The sequence below is a fragment of the Nymphaea colorata genome, chromosome 6, assembly GCF_008831285.2.
Source record: "Nymphaea colorata isolate Beijing-Zhang1983 chromosome 6, ASM883128v2, whole genome shotgun sequence".
Classification (NCBI taxonomy): Eukaryota; Viridiplantae; Streptophyta; class Magnoliopsida; order Nymphaeales; family Nymphaeaceae; genus Nymphaea; species Nymphaea colorata.
Genome location: NC_045143.1, coordinates 18,336,843 through 18,354,237, shown reverse-complemented (window position 1 = coordinate 18,354,237; position 17,395 = coordinate 18,336,843). Strand labels below are relative to the sequence as shown.

Sequence of the window (17,395 nt, the reverse complement as noted above, 5' to 3'; positions counted from 1 at the left end):
TTCAGTTCAGACTGATCAGTATGGATGGAACAAACCCAAGTCATGCATTCAATAGACTTGAGAGTGCGAATATATTGGAAAGTTACCTTTAGTTTCAATTAGGCATTTGACCTTTTAGTTAATGATCTTGGTTTGCAGCTTTCTTTATTAGTTAAGGTTGTCTTTTGTGCTAGTCTTTTTAATTCTGTAGAAGTCTGATTTGGAGCATGTACACAATCTTATTCCAAAAAATTTTTATGTAGTCCGTTTTTGTTACATAATATGCCATTTTCTTCGAGGAATATTTCAGATGCCTTTATTACGATCTGCAACTTAATTATCTAACAGAAATTTGCATGAAAACATATTAGTGAGGCAAATCTCTTGGAGACAAGGTGACTTCATTCAATAATTTCTGTTGAATTTGAAATAATAAGAAATTTCTTACTATTTCTTCCTTTGGAACCTTTTGATACATCACATTGCTTAATGAATGATGTTCACGTAAGCATTGGTTGAAGAAGTGTACATGAAGATGGTTCATGTTGTTGTGGGAACTCTAGCATGTGGCATATGTTGCGTAAGTAATCTCTTTGACCTAATAAGGTCAGAATTTTTTTATTTGATGAAGCTGATGAAATACTTTCTCATAGCTTTAGAGACACACGTGCAGAAATGGATATTTGACAAGAAAGGCAAACTATGGTTCTTGGGCTCATCACCTATGAATGAAATCCAAGGGATGAAATTACTCTAAATATCTGAGCAGCTGATCAGAACAATCAAAGTTAAAATTGTTACTCCTTGTTCCTGTCTGAGCTCTGGCGTGGGCACTGTATGTGGCTGAACCTCGGTCCAACTTCATCATGGTGAATGTGTGATGTCCTAGCGAAAGCCCTGGTTTCTTTTTAATAGCAAGCATTTTGTTTTGTATGTCTGAACTATGATTTTGATAAAGCACATTGATTATACATGTGATTTGTTTACTTTCCTTGGCTTAAAGGTTTTTATGCATTTTTTTACTTCTATGGACGGGAAATAACTGTGGATGCTGGTTTTCTACTTTTGAGGATAGTTTGGTTGGGTATCCCCACCCTGAAGAGTGTCCAAGTGTTAATTTTTATTACCGTTAACTTTTATTATTTTAATCATTTTCACACGTTTAACCATGGTACAACCTGTACTATCTAGGATCTTAGTTCTAAACTTTGTTGACCTTTATCTCTTGAGTGTGTTTGCACTGTTCTATTGTTCTAAACGAAGAACGTTAGTCTAGGCAGTGTTGTATCTATCATATGATATGGTACGTATCGTATCATTTACAAAATACGATATGAGACACCACTTGTATCATAAACAGGTGATATATTGTGCCTGTATCACACGTATACTGTGATACATGCCCCGTACCATACGATACGGTGGGATATGCCCCGTATCACATGATACTGGCTGATTTCAAAAAAGGGAGTTATGAACCCCCTTTTCCACGTTCCCTTTATAAAAACCACCCCTTCTTCGTTTCTAACCCTAGACATTGTGCCGCCTTGGAGGGAAATCATCGACCTTCACCATGAAATCATCGATTTTCATCGTGATATCTCGATTAAACCATGGATTTGTGGGTGGGTGGATAATTCAACATAGGCAAGAAAGGGGCTTTTTTGATTTCTTCTCTATAAGGTATAAAATCTATTGTTTTTACCATACATTCATATATGTTTACTGTAAATTGAAAGATTTCGATTGTTTTTTGTTTACTGTAGGTTTTTGTTTTTGTGTGAAGATATGGCTTTGTCTGATCATACATGGCAATGGTTGGAAAGGGTGAAGGAGAATGACCGGATAAGAAACAAATGTAGCTTTTGTGGGAACACATTTTTAGAAGGGATTATTAGCATGAAACACTATTTCGTAGGGACACGTTCTGATGTAGCTCCATGCAGTGCTAGGAATTGGAGTGTTTTCCAACATATCCACAATAATAAAGGAATAGGCTCGAACATAAAAGGTTGAAGCAAAGGTAACACAACTTAATATTTACATTTGTTTTATAATATATTTATATATAATTATCTATTAACAAGCTTTTTCTTATTTAACATAGACAATTACAAAAAAATAAGCAAGAAAGCACACATCTCAGTTTGATCCTATCAGCTTAGAAAACTTTGAAGATCTAGAACCATGGATTGAAGAAGAACTAACTATAATATTTGATCATGATGATCTTCAATGCTTCAACCTTGAAGCTGAAGCAACAGAAAGCACTGATGAAGGAGAGCATGCAGGGTATGTTGGTGAGGATCTTCAAATTCATGAAGATGAAGATGAAGAAGAAGATGGAGATGAGGATGAGAATTAAGATGATGAAGACTATGAATGAGAGTCGAGAGTGCTTTCATTATATATATATATATATATATGAAGATGAAGAAGAAGATGGAGATGAGGATGAGAATTAAGATGATGAAGACTATGAATGAGAATCGAGAGTGCTTTCATTATATATATATATATATATATATATATATATATATATAGAGAGAGAGAGAGAGAGAGAGAGATTAATGTCAGTGCCCATGTGATTTCTTAGTGCAGATATCTGACTGTGGGCAAGCAAAATAGCTACCTCATCAAGGGACACATCATATAATATCACATGTTGAAGGCACATTTGGTTTGTATCTCATTTCCCATTTGATTTCCCCTTAGCTACACTAGTTGAGTAATATTTGAAAGTTGAAATCTCACTTGTTCTCCCATATAAGACTAAGGGCACCTGATATAGGTAATTGGCACCAGAGTACTTCACGAATGTTATCACTAATGATTAAATTGATGTGTTTGCTTTTGGAGTTCTGCTCTTTTGTCCTACAGATAAGATAGGTAACATGAAAGCCAATCAATTTTACCAGCTTCTTAATAATTCAATAAGCTGCTTCATCCATTAATACTTATTACGCATGTTGCGTCCAATAAACCTTGTGGTTTGTTGCTTTAAGGTAGACCAAATTTTAGAGAAGCTTCAATCCTAAAAGTTCACTTGCCAGTTTTTTTTATGCTCTCTGATAAGCCAGCTCCATAACTGAGTGACTGGTGGTTGGAACAAATTTCATTGTAAAAGTAGAATATACATGTGAATATTTTTTTATTGCACATTAATCCATGTTTTGGTTAAAAATTTGATCTTGGGGTGCCAAATGCCCATATTAGTTGATCATATTACAGTGTTACGAATCCCCACCTTGATTCTTTTAAGCAGCTTTTGCCTCCCCAAACTTCTTCTTCATGTGTTCAGGGCACAGTTCTGTGATTCATTGCTCTGCGTTAGATTCTTTTTAAGATATCAAACAAAATACTGAAGAGAACAAAGTGTGTTTGATCTTGGGGTCTTACTATTATACATAACCAAGAGATCTTTAGGTTTGGATTACAAAGTCATCTCAAAGAAAAAAGAAAATGTATCTGGTCGATTGATTTGAAGTTTCAAACAGTTGCCTGGACTGCAATGCAGGTTTGTATCACACAAAGCATAAATATCAGGGAATAGAAGAACTCGATGGAGCTACCACCAATCAAGTTGAAGAAGGAATGGCTGTTTTAGGAGTTTTAATGAATCCCGCATGTCAAGTTATTAATCGTTCTTGGTAATTTAAATTGAACATAAAGTAGTGTAGAATTTAGATTATTGTTTAGCAACTGAATGTTACCTTTCATTGTTATGATAAAGTTTGGTGGCCTGACCTTGTTTTCTTTTTGTCTTTTAATATTGCAAGATGTCCATGGCAGAGAATTAGAAATAAAACAGTTCAAGAACCATGTTTTGAGTGTACTGTTCCTGCAAATTTTTTGTCAAGAAAAGGTCGAAAAAAGGAAATTCGAGACAGTGTATATTTTATTGTTGTGGTTTGAGGTGTACTTGAAACTTAGAAATGATGTCAATGTCGATCTTTGTCTGTCAATGTATTTCTGAAAAATTGTGTACAACGTTTGTCTCCTTATGTGATTTTGTTTATTTGCGATATGATCAAACACAATCTATTTTTTCCAAGTCTTTAACAATGAAATTTTGGTTGTGAGTATTTTTTATTCAATTAAATATATATATATATATATATATATATATATATATATATATATATATATATATATATATATAGAGAGAGAGAGAGAGAGAGAGAGAGAGAGAGAGAGAGAGATAGAGAGGTCTCTTCAGCTATTGGCAACGGTAATAGCGGTTGCCAATAGCATCATTGGGAACAAGCATTACCGTTCCCACTGGTAGTAGCCAATCCAAGCTTGCATCTCTCTATCTCTATCTCTCTCTCACCGTTCCCACTGGTAGTAGCCAATCCAAGCTTGCATCTCTCTATCTCTATCTCTCTCTGAGAGAGAGATAGAGATAGAGAGATGCAAGCTTGGATTGGCTACTACCAGTGGGAACGGTAATGCTTGTTCCCAATGATGCTATTGGCAACCGCTATTACCGTTGCCAATAGCTGAAGAGACCATAGCTAATGAAGCAATTGGTAATGGTCCTCACCCTCGCATCAAGTCAATACGGACACTGCAAAAGGCAACGGCTGGCCCAATCTATCCACTAGGGTGGAGGGCGTTGCCAGTAGCATCATTAGCAACGGCTGAACCTTTTGTTGGCAATGGGAAAGGCCGTTGTTAATAATACATTTTGTTGTTGTGACATGCGAATGATATATGGTTATATGACAAATACATGCATATAAAGCTAGGCAAACCATCAGAAAAATCTATATTCTCCAGTGAAGCAATTGAAGGGAACTAAATTAAATCAAAGATTAATATCATACCACAAATGGGGGTGAACCTAAACGAAGTCTGTATTCAAGCTGCTACGCGTGTCATACATCTTCCATGAGGTCAGTGAGGTGTTTGACATGTTAATGGCTTTACATTTTTCATAAAAGTATCTAAAGCAACACTCTCAACACTCTCATCTGAACTTAGAATGCTTCCTTTGGACAAAGGCCTCTCAGGGCCACTGAATCTTGTTTAGATGGAGCCAGTAGCGCAGGTGCAGCCATTTTAGTGCTTTCTAGCTCAAACTTCTCCAACCAAGATATTTGAATTATAATCAGCACAAATTATAGAAATTGGAGAGGTAATAAAAAGTAAAAATAAACAACTAACATCACTGATTAGCTATGGCAAACCTCATACATAATTGAGCCAATTCCTTTTCAGTACAAGCTGGACCTAGATTTGCAACAAAGAGAGTTGGGCAAGGTGGGTTATCAGCTGCCCTTTGCCTCTTGCACATATACAAGTAATTTTGTGTACCCATCGGATGACAGCCCTTTCGTTTACCAACGAAAGAATTATTCAGTAGGTCTAGAATGAATGGTGTACAAAGAAAGCTTTTACACAAATAACAATACCATTATAACAAAAATTAATAAGATCACTTATCTTAACAGCAGATATTATATCGTAGTTAGCATCTTTAACATAAAGTCCTTCCATATCATATATGGAAGCAACCATCCTCATCAACAGCTATAACGAGTTCCTCATTAAATAAACAACTTATAAATGAAGTAAATATATATAATTATTTCAAATTAAAGATTACATTAAATTGGTATCTTACTAAAGATATGGTGCCACTAAGGTCTGGCAGAACAAAATATATGTAGGTACTTATTGGAGCTTTTGGTTGTCTAAAGTAATCAATTCATATGCTCCCAAAATACGACTTCTCTGCAAGAATGTGAAATATTGTTATGACATCTTCATAACTTTTTTCATGCCTATTGAAGTGTGTTTCTATACTGCTCAAGTTCTTGGAGCAAAAAGTTAGACTTTCATATGCTAAATACCTTTTGGCTATACTCCATTCTAGTTGACTTTTATTACATGCATATGATTTTACATGTCCTAAATTGAAATAACATAAATTATTGTTTGTGCTCACCTTTCAATTGGATACATCTAATGATACTTTACATGTCCACCAGTAGAACTTTGTGAGCCAAGTGAACGGTTAGATGAAGCATGATGTTGAATAATGTTGGAGGAAATTTTTTTGCAAGCAACATAGAGTCAATACAAATTTTTCTTGTAAATTCTTCAATACATCATGTTTTCCAACTTTAGTACATAATGCTTTGAAGAAGATATACAACTTAATCAACACTGCACTTATTTTTTTTAGTAAAGATCTTCGTACAGCCCTCTCAATGCATATGGCTTGAGATATTTGATGCATAACCATATGGAACCTTTAAATTCTTTAAAATTTTACAGAATATGGTTTTTTCTTTTTTGCTCATGGTAAAACATATTGTAGGTAATAATATCTTACCGGTTCTATTTCATTCTACGGATGAAGTCCTTGCCTTATATTCATTGATTCCAATTCTATACGAGAATGATAGTAATCTATTTTCTTTCCTTCCAGTTCAACAATGTATCAATCATGTTGTAACACAATTTTTTCTATATGCTTTACATCAAGGTTGTGATGTAATATGTTGTGCTTTTGGTATGGCAAAGTGAAAAATATGTTTTTTTTCCAATTTTATGGTAGTTATCATTGTTCCATTTCTTCCATTACATTGACTCCAAAAAGAGGTGTTGGAGCACTTCTCATTTCTTCAGTTCCATGAAATGAATGTTATCCAGTCTATATGTATGATTAATGGGCAAAAATCTTCACAGACCCATGTAACATTCTTCACTATTATTTTTTAGTTGACAAGAACATGTATCCATATGACATGTGAGACATGCTAACTTCTCTTTTGACTCCATTCTGATAAGTCACCATATGCCAGAAAATCATTAATTGTCAACAACAATGCAGAATGCGTTTGAAAACACTGATTTCTATTTGCATTCTAGGTTTTTATACCAACATCTTGCAATAACTTCAATTTATCAATTAGCAGCTGCAAATAGTCATCTATTTTTTTCAAAGAGAATTTGGCCCAAAAATTAAGAACAACAAGATCATATAGGGTTGGTTCGTACACATTCATGGTGGTAGGTTATATATAACAATCACAACTGGTCATATATTGTACGACGTATTTAAAGTACAAAAAGGGTTGAACCCATCGCTTCCCAAACCATGACAACATTACAATTATCTAATGAAAAAATTGAATGTAATTTATCAAATGATCTCTAAGCCAGTGAATCAGTAGGTTGCCTTAGTATACTATCTTTAATGCACCCTTCATCATGCCATCTCATGTCTGAAGCAATCTTCGAAGATAAGTATATTCCCTGAAGTCTTGGTATTACTGAAAAGTGGCGCACAATCCTGGCAGGATTCTTTCGAGTTTTTCCACATTTCTCCATCTTGAACCACCACAAATATGACATTGTTCTTTATCAAAAGATTCCTTCCAAAATAACATGCAATTATGAGGACATGCGTCTATCTTATCATAAGTCATACCCAATTTAGCAACAACTTTCTTTGTCTCATAAAATGACTTTAGGATCTATACACCCTCAAGAAATGCTTCATGTAATAATTCCAATAGCATATTAAATGATTTGTTGCTCCATCCACACATGCACTTTATACAAAATTAGCTTTGAGAATTTGAGATTTCCAGGATATAGTTCTTATGCAGCTTTTTTTTTAGCAACTTCATGCATTCATTACTTCATCTTCATGTGGCACATCTTCTGAATGTACTTCAAATGCATCTCTAAGTAACTCATACATATCACCTTCATCATCTTCTATAACTTCATCGTCATCACTTTGTTATGGCGATAATGGCTCACCATGGTAATGCCAATGAGTATAATTTTGGACGGAACCAAAGCATACACAGTTATCTGAAACATCTTTGGTTGGTTAAAATACATAGTTGTTGCACTTTACGCAAGTGCACATTATTTTCCCATTGATTACCACACTATTTGACATGGCAAAAATCTCTTGTCACATATTCGACACTTATAAAAATAATAACAATAAATTATCAAGAATATTAAATCTAATTACATAGTACCATACTGTAGTAAGATGAAGGAAAAGGTTACCTATCTTTATTTGTCCAATTTTGATCTTCTATAGTCAACAATAATTTTTCTTTTTTATATATTATCTAACTAATAAAATTAAACATATTAATATACAAAGCACCATACATAAATAATTTCTGAAAAAAGTTGAGAGGCTCATACCACACATAACAATGAAAACATCAAAATTTATCACTAAAGCCAAATCAATCATACTGAGCAGTATCCTTTTGTGTTAAATGTGTGTGTGTGTGTGCATGTGTGTGTAATCAAACCCACTGCTAGCAAAGTAAAATCAAATCAAGATGATTAGCTGATATATATGTGAATGTCATCCTGATACGTAAAGTGAGAGACAATCCTAAATAGTTTGCATATGTAGAAGTACAAATCTTTTACAATGGATTAAAGAGACAACCACTCTCAACTTGTGTTCTTCCCAATTTCATAGTGCAAATCTACGAAATCACTTTTCTTTCATCTGAAAATTGTTTAATTCCAGCAACTCTTACGTAAAGTGTATGCAAGTTGCTGAAATTAGATCATACTTTGCAAGAGATAATTTAAGAATTTCAAAGTTTACAAGATTTACTAATGTTCAGCCATAAAGTGGCTATGTCTTGTAGAACAAAAAAAAAAATTCTAATCCTACCTAATCAGCTCTCTAAAAGCCTTTTAGAAATTTTTGATTTCATTCATCAATTTTTAGATTCACAAAAGTCTCAAGAACAATTTAAGATCATACTTAAGACCCTAATCTTTGTATCCCCTAAAAAAACAAGATCAAAAGTGTTTTAATAGTCCAAGAAATAAATGGATCTTTTAGCACAAGAATCTGGAATTTAGTTTGATTTTGAAGAGAAAGAAAGGTTCTTAGAACTCTATGACATGAATGAGAGCACATAACACATTCTTTTTTCCGATTTAGGTGTTATGTAGACAAACCATGACATGAATGAAAGTATATGGCACATGCTTTTTGCCGACTTGGATATTTAGTTCATATGGAGTCAAACCAAATGTCATCATTTTCTAAGAGTCAAACACTCTTAGAATCAATATTTTAATTTTAAACCATTAAATCAGAATAAAATCGATTTTTATGGTAATTTTGAGACAAAAGTGGATGTCATCCACGTCTCCCATCTATTTTAAAACTGATTTTGACATCATTTATATATTTTTCATCATTTTGATAATTTTATGTTAAGTCTCAAGCTTATGGACCGCATCTCTAATTCATGTGCTTAATAGTATGCTACGGACATTTAGAGAAAGTCCTACATTTTAATTAAAATCAATCTTTATGTATAGTTTCTATGATGTGTAATGAACTTTGAGAGATCATAAGAGAGTTAAGCATAAATGTTCCAAGTGAATGAATTTGAGAGACTATGAGAGAGTGAAGCATGTATGTATCGTCTAGTTTTCTTTCTCACTTCATACATTCACACTCACTCAAAGCCAATAGCACCACATGCACTTTCTCAAGAAATTAAGTGATCTAAATTTGAGTTGCAAAAAGTAAGTCATATTTCAACAAGAATTTATAAACTTCACTTAACTTCCAAAGAAAAAACAAACAATGCACTCATAATCATCGCCAAAATATGTTTAGAAAACAACATATTTTCTAACAATTTGAAAAAAATGTTTCATGAAAAGAATGAACTCTACTTAATCAAATCTCAAGTTTATAATATCTTAGACCAAATCATATGATTTGGCAAAGGAGAATTCAAAATCAATTTTGCTTGCTAAGGTAACTTAGCCATTTTCCAAAAAATTGATCATCACCATTTTAACTCAAAAATCATCTTGAGTTGACAACAAAAAACTCAATTTCAATCTTCAAAATTCCTAATCATGGATTTCAAAACAAGTGACAAAACAAAGGTTTTCAAATCAATTTGAAAACCCTCCAATCTTCAAATAACTTTTCAAATCATTTTCCAAGGAATTTATTTTCAAGAACAAGTCACTTATTCAAGATGAAATGTGATTCTTGAATCCAAAACCTCAATGCACAAGCATATAGGATTTGCATCAATAACTCGTACATGATCCAAATGATCCTTAGTCATTGGTCCAATTACTCCTGTTAATGGTGGCATGAATGGTTGGTCCTCGTACCGACGGGTGGATCCCTTTCTCTTGAAAATTTTCCTCAAAATCCTAATTTAAAAAAATCTTTTACTTATTCGCATTCGACGCCCCCGAGGACGGGGTGGGGTGCAAACATAAAGGTTGCATTTCTTATACTGTGTTCCTATTATGGCTGTCCAAAGCTACTTTGGGTCCACAGCCAAGTTCTTTCCAACCCACGGCTACTTGACCAACTGCTCCTATTGTTGTAGCCGATTTGCTCGTCTTAACCCATAGCAGCTGATCTGCTGCCCATTTCATCCGTGGCACTCAAATTAGATGTTCCTAGCATGCAGCCACCTGTGCTAACCCCAATGAGTATCCATAGCTGCCAGTCACAACCAGCTGCTCTTATTGCAGCACTCGACCAGCTGTTCTTAGATTGTGGCTGCCAGGGTTGCTTCCAATCCATAGCAGCTTGCGGCCTATGGCTGCAGTATCTAGCCACATCCATTTGGATCAAAGCAGTGACTTTACTACTCACTGTTATAATAGCCTTCCCACTCACAGATTATAGCAGTTAGAACCACAAAAACAGTGGTCTCACAGCAACCAATTGGTAGTTACCACCCAATCAAACTATGTATCTACCTTGGATTCACTTAGTTATCTTTGCTCGAGTGACCGTTCATGGCAGTTTCATGGATTGTGCATTAATGTTGTCACCCAGCTTGCTTGACTTCACGTAGAGTAGGCACTACAATCAATTTTATGTCATTCCTTTCATGAGATGAATATGAATAGAAGAGCCCACGCAGGGGTGGAATTTTAAATTATTTTATTAATGCTGAGAATGATGTCCAACCTGGTTGCTGACATGAAAATATACATGTTAAGGCCTTGATGTATGCATGTAAGTGATTTCAGCACAACACCCATCCAAAGCTCATTTTTTAAACAAGAAAAATGGCATTTTTCAAATGGCCTATCTACGGACTCAAAAAATATATTTTAAAAAGTCATAAATTGTGTGAAACCATGGTGAGAGAATCTCTATATCAAGAGAGAATGTTTTGTACAATTACATAAGTGCAAATATTCTCTCTTCAATTTTATATTGATGTGATGCATAGGGGAGGGGGTGAGAGATGAATGCCTGATATTCCCGCCCCAATGGTGTCGCGAGCCAAATGGAATATTCAATCAACTAATTTTGGTCCACCCAAGATTGGATTTGCTCAAACAAGGAGCCCAGTCCATCTTGTATGTGGCTAAAAAAAAATCAAACTAAGGTTGCTTTAAATTCCCATTCTTTTTGAATTTTTTAGAAATTACTCCAATTTTGCAAAATAAATTTGCTGAAATGAATAGCCAAATGTGTTCAAAATTACACTTTCAAAATCACAATAAGCCGCTTCAAGAAAAGGCAAGACCACCAAAGCTTGGATGCTGGAACACCGGATCATCTAAAATGAGATTTGTCAAGAAATTTTTCAAAAACAATGAAATCTAAAAATCCAGATTTCAAACTCATGTCTTCAAGTTCAAAATATTCAAATGAAGTATTCAACCACTTAGTACAAACCCAAAGTGCCCAAAACACTTCAAAGTTTTCAAAACTTAGCTTTAAGCAATATTAATGTTTAGTTCAACTGAAATCCGGCAACCTTTCAGCTTAAAAATCTGAAATAAACTTTTCTGGACAAACAAAAAGCTTGTCAAATCAACCAGATTTTCAATATCAAAACATCAACTTGATCAAGTCAATCCCAAGAGTTTTAAACTGTGCAAATTATTTCAAGTTAAAGATTTCAAAATGTCAAACACTTTGATCTCCAAAATCAAACCAAGTTCATGGATTGTGCTTCTTGATCCAGAATATCAAGAGTGAGCCTAGAAGTTGTCCTACTTTATAAAACCATTCCACCATGACTTCATGAACGACATACAATAAATTACACATGGTGAGGTGAAAGTAGTTTGCTTTCGTCAAACATGCATTCACTCCCTACAAGAAACACACAAAAACAATAACTGCTAAGATCAAGGTAAATCAATTCAAAGTAGCAATCAGGACCAAGCCATATTGCAACGAAGATTTGGGTCATTCACTTATGTCAAAGTGATAAACATTCAATCATATTTCAAAATGATCTTCAAGACTTGAAATTCTCAAATCCAAGATTTTACAAAGGGCTTGAATTTTATTTTTTTGAGTCTCTTCTTTTGAAAGTTGCTCAGTATTTCATGTCATTCAACAATAGCTCGCCATTGACTTACATTTCTGTAACACAATACCATTGTCAAAGACATTATCATACATGCTCTAGTACAATAGATGCATTATATTCAATGTCACATATTATCAAACACAGAACTTTTGTACGTTATATCAAAACGTATTATCGTCTATGCTCTTTTCATAATGACAAACTATTGAATAAACATCCATTATCGAACAACAAGGAAAACATCATAAATTACTTACCTCGATGTCACACATTTGCTGCCATTTCTTCCCACCTTCGTCACCCACTTCATTAATGGGCTGCTTCATTTTCCTTTGCCTGACACCTCTAATTTTTTGTGCAAATGGCTTTTGGACATCTCTGTCATGTTGCTCTCCCGCAACTTCTTCTCCATCTACTCCCTCTCTCCTCACGATTGCATTGCTAAGGAGAGGAGGATATCCTCCACCCCTTCCCCCTCCGGCTGGATATTTTCTTCATCTTCTACCTCTGACGACCCTCTGTTCTCATTGCTATGACTCCTCCTTGCATTTTATCTTCCCCTTCTTCCAACTCTTCAAACAATCACTTGTCCTCTACGATTTCATGTTCTGCCTCCTCCTCCATACCTTCTCGATTGCTTCCATGATTTGCTTCTTCTCATTTTTCATTATTCTCCTTCCCACCTCTACCGCAACAGTAGGTTTACCTATCCTACCCACTATCAGTTCTCCTGACTGATTGTGGACAGTTATCAATACATCTCTTACCAGGCTCTCTCTATTTGGTCCTAGTAGTATTCAACTTCACACCAATAAGTGTGGTACAACAAATGCTTGGTGTGATACTTTGCCATATGGCTTGATGAAGTAGACATGGTTGACTTGCAGCAAGCAAAAGAATCATGCTATAATATCTAATTGTCTTCAATAATGGGTGATATAGCTGTAAGATAATGAAAGGGGCGAAAAAACCTAACTTGCTGAAATTGCCTGCTATACCATCTTTGATCATGGGTGTTGTAGTGTGTAAGATAACAAAATGGATAGAAAATCTACCTTGCTGAAACCGTGTATACTGTATTCGATAATGGATGATATACTGCGTAAGATAATGAAGGGGTGGAAAACCAACCTGGTTGAAACCGCATTACAATATTTCATGCTATACCATGTTGGATAACATGTGTTATACCATGATAATAAAAGGGGCAGAACACGAATCTAACTTAAACCGCCTTAATCTATCACAATCAATGCTTTTTCCAGTTGGTGGACTCCACCTATCCACACTTTTAACTGATTACCTTCACTAGCACCGCGTCCACTCTTTTTTCTAAGATGATGTCATTGATGAATCCATTCGCCTTGCCCAAACTGACAACCTTTACCACCTCCACTCCCTCTTTTCTGACTAATGATGTCTGTATCAACTCGCTCTCCCTATTCTCCAATGGATTACTTTCACAGTGCGTCTATTTGAAATCCAACAGATGCTTCTTTACCACTCAGAGGGGTATATTAGTTATAATGACCTTCCACATGGACTGGCACCAATAGTCTCACCTTTCTTTTTAGGGCATTCTTGTTTATCAACTCTGAACACTGATTCGGCTTTCACATGATTGACCCAGACTTCTATGTCGATTGGACACGTGATAGATAGGTGGCCAACATGTATTTCTTTTTCCTGCACTAAGGGTGTGTATATAACCAGCTTCAGATTATAGAAATGCCTATGCAACATAAGAACATTTATCCAACAACCATAATTACGTACTACTACCTAGATTGTACTATGTTTAAATGTTTACTCATAAAAGCTATAAAGCAAGATGCCTGTAAGTGAACGAACGCTTTTGTGAAAAACAACCAAAGCAAGAGTGGAATAACCCCTTGGAGGCATTCTCTCTCAAACATCAACGTTGACTGCACAAGCAATTAAACAGCTGTAGACAACTGCTTTTCACCAATAAACTTTTGTTTTTGAGAAGAACCCTAACACAAATAACCAACCAGAAATTCCTTAATTCAGCATAAAAGACAAAAGGAAAGCATAAGAAATATATGCAACTTACCTTCGAAACATTCCTTATTTGATCTACAAGAGAAAATTAATATACCATAGCTGATGTAATTGCTTGTTTTGAGATCCTAGAGACTTCTTCGCTTCAGCCAAATCAACTTTTAAGTATTAAAAGTGTGTAACATTCAAGAATAGTCTATGTTACTTCGTACCTCACAACTCATGAATTGGTTAAACATGGCCCAGGCCATCATTGGGGAGTCAAACATGTAAAATAGTAAACTTATCATGCTAAAAAATTATATCAACCTTGACCCTTTCTGGTTGTTGAATAAACACATGCATGTCATAGTGCATCACTAGAAGTTATAATGGCTCTCTATAACGGATTCAATTAAGCACCAAAAGTTGACCCCAGTTCTATGTCATATTTGATTAATATGATTTACTCTGCATGTTAGCTAGTTTCACCACCTCCCATGTGTCATGAGTTTCAACATTCAAGATAGTGAACATTTGGTCCTTCATAGTTCATAAATATGAAGATGGTTTAAATATGCCTAAAACATCTATGTGGAGACCTTTAAAACATAATAACATTAATGCTAAACTATGATATGAAGCCATTTTACCTTTGGAGTTTAAACTTACATGATCAAGCTTCCACCAATAAAAGTTAAGAAGCTTAGTGACATACTAGTTACCTTAAGTTTGTATGCATGAAATATAGTTTTAAGAATAGTCTCTGACCTGATACAGAGGATATTTAACATATGTGTGTGTGTGTGTGTATTCAAGTTATATTTGCTGTTGAGAAAAACACAATTAGAAACTTTAAAACATAAAAAACAATATTTTCACATTGCAGGTTTCAAATGAGAAAGAAATTGAGGTTTAGGAAACAAAAAGATTTTTACAAAAATCTTATCTATATCTTCTTCAGTGGCCTTCCAAGGTAAGCCCTTCACATGGAATGTTGCTAAAGGAAACTTCTAGAAATAGCACCATAGCAACAACTTCTTCTAAAAACTGCAAGAATAAAAAAAAAAGAATAGAAGATCATGGAGAATACAAAAGGTTAAGATCTGTTGATGACTCTTAGGTAACTTCTAGTTCCTGTGCATAGAAACTAAGAAGTACCTTTTCAAAAGAAATGTTTGTCCTTTTTTGTTTGCCCTTAGAACCAGACTGTTACCCTAGAAACCTCTCTTATCCTTTTTCAAAAGGAAATTTTTGCTTGTAGAACCAGATTGATGAATGCTGAAAATTTATTGTAAGACCACAAATAAATCTTGTGACCAGCCAAGTAGAAAAGAAACCAACATAAATAATAAACAAATTTAACTTTACTAAGCAAGTAAAAAAAGCAGTAAGTGTCATGTGGTTCAATAGTGTAAACTGAGTTGAGGGAGAGAATATTTACCTAATTTAGTTAGAATTTTGCTTGAGTAGTTTGAAGAGAGACTAAATTTCCTTGACCTACACTTCTATAGTTGGTCGAATGGAGAACATACTCTAGTTAGGGCAAGCAACAACAAGAACGAGAGAGACTTTTTGCTCAATCTCTTCTCCATCACCTGATGAGGTGGAGATAGACACTTTAGTGCCTATGGCTGAGTGTGAGTGCCTACAACAGCAAGTTATAAACAAGTAAGGCATGGGGCAATGACTTAACCAATGTATCAGGATGAGGAAGAGAGCCATAAAGAGACTGATACAGATCAACAGAAATGGGTAAAGGGAAAGAGAGACCGAGAAAGACAGAGGTAGCAAGAGAATGCAATGGAAGTGAAGAGAGAGCAGCCTGAAGGTGGAGGTCATAGAGCCGATGACTGGGGGATGCTTGATGGTGGTTGGTGCCAGAGACATCAGTCGACGATGGTCGCTGTTGTCTAGTATTTATGCAGAAAGAAAGAAGAGGGATAGTCAGATAGAGGGTTTGATGGTTGCTTTTCAAAGAAGAAATTCGCTCAAGTTTGTGTTTGTAAGTTTCAGGGAGAAGAAGGTATATAGGAAAACCGGAAGTAGGATTAGTTCGACAAACCAGGGGACCATTTCCTAAACAAGATATTGTTGTAGTGACAGCAAGGCTATAGTTATGAGTTTGAAAGGAATCTAATAGTAACTTTATTTTAATTCAAAAATTCTAATTCTCCTTTCGTCGTACATGTTATTGGTAATTCTAAAATTGAAATTCCATGCTTTCAAATGGCACAAGAAACTAGAAGTGAAATTTTCATTCCAATTCCAGTTTGTGGTGGAATTTTGATTCCAAAATGAGAAACGAAATTCTCTCATGATTAACTCTCTATCCTTATGAATAGGTTGTGTTGTACAATTACCCAAACATCAAGACCGAGTGTTACACTAAGTCTGATCCTTCCCATCTATCAAAAAATTAGGAGATCCTGCACAAGGAGACTGTTTGGCACTAGAAACAACATGTGAGTGTTTCATGTAACTACCACAACACTGTTGTAAATTCACAGGACAATTATTTGAGTATTTCACAAATATACCACAATTTTAAGGCATATGCATGAAACAGCTGCACATTGTTCCTAATACCGAAGGGCCTTAAAGGTGCTTGTGACTAGCCTTGAATTAATGGTGGACCCTCAACAATTGTAACATTTTTTTATGCATGTCTTAAAACTAGATTGCATGGAACAACTGCATTTTAGGGATGTGTAATTGATTGGTTTTATTGAATATGCACAAAAATGTGCTTCATTTTATTGTTGACTTTGTTGTGATTTTCAACAAACATCTGGCGTTTCTACATATTTAAGCTTTCATTACTACCTTAAACAATAGAGGAAAACGCCAGTTTTTTTATTGGTTATTAAGGTTGAGCAAGCTTCTTTTGTTATTTCAAACATTCCATAAAAGTCGTCCTTGTTTGACTAATATAGCAACTTACACATTGTCTGCCATGAGTCATGGGTAGTGCAACCCAATTCTTACAAATTAAGCACCACTATGTTTGACAAAGGGTAAACAACCTTATGGGGAGGGAGCATGCCACCAAGCTAAAGGTGTACCATCTCCAC

At 35.0% G+C, this 17,395-nt stretch overlaps 1 protein-coding gene across 1 annotated transcript in view; it reads right to left on the bottom strand.

The window, feature by feature from the left end:
• LOC116255773 (beta-glucosidase 12-like) overlaps positions 1-17,395 on the bottom strand; it is a 72,729-nt gene that overhangs the window by 40,354 nt on the left and 14,980 nt on the right. The gene's annotated exons all lie outside the window — the stretch shown is intronic.